The 850-nt window shown below is 43.6% G+C and overlaps 1 protein-coding gene across 1 annotated transcript in view; it reads left to right on the top strand.

Annotated features, from left to right (window-relative positions):
• Positions 1 to 850, top strand: part of LOC106879427 (focadhesin) — a 260907-nt gene that overhangs the window by 79812 nt on the left and 180245 nt on the right. The window lies entirely within an intron of this gene.

Genomic DNA, 850 nt, shown 5'->3' with positions numbered 1-850 from the left:
CTGTGGCACTTTTTCACACAGCTATCCTCATCCATTCTCGCCACATGACCATACCAGCGCAATCGTCTCTCTTGTTTGATACTTCTTAGGTTCAACTTTTCTCTCAAGGTACTTACACTCTGTCTAGTACGCACACTGACATTACACATCCATCGGAGCATACTGGCTTCATTCTTTGTGAGCCTACGCATCTCTTCAGCAGTTACAGCTCATGTTTCACTGCCATGAAGCATGGCTGTTTGTACACATGCGTCATACAGTCTGCCTTTTACTCTGAGAGAGAGACCCTTTGTCATCAGCAGAGGTAAGAGCTCTCTGAACTTTGCCCAGGCTATTCTTATTCTAGCAGCTACACTTTCAGTGCACCCTCCCCTACTACTAACTTGGTCACCTAGATAGCGGAAGCTATCAACCACTTCTAGTTTTTCTCCCTGGAATGTGGCAGAAGTTGTTTTCTGCACATTTACAGTGTTTATAGCTCCTGAACATCTGCTACATACAAAAAGTAACTTCCTACTTTACTTTCCTTTGATATTGCTGCACCTCTTATGTGTCCATAGCTTGCACTGGGTGCATCTTATAGAGTTTCTACCTACGCCTTTTCTACAGATCGAGCAGGGCCATCTACCTGAAGGGGTTTGTCTTTTTTCTACCTTCCTACTTATTAGGACTTTGATTTTAGCTAGGTTGACTCTAAGGCCCTTCAATTCTAGTCCTTGCTTCCACACCTGAAACTTCTCTAGTTCTGATAGTGACTCAGCAATTAGTACAAGGTCATCAGCATAGAGGAGTTCCCAGGGGCATCCTGTCTTGAATTCCTCTGTTATATCCTGGAGGACTATGATAAATA

This window comes from Octopus bimaculoides, chromosome 4 (genome assembly GCF_001194135.2).
Source record: "Octopus bimaculoides isolate UCB-OBI-ISO-001 chromosome 4, ASM119413v2, whole genome shotgun sequence".
NCBI lineage: Eukaryota > Metazoa > Mollusca > Cephalopoda > Octopoda > Octopodidae > Octopus > Octopus bimaculoides.
This window is presented reverse-complemented; position numbering and strand designations above follow the sequence as displayed.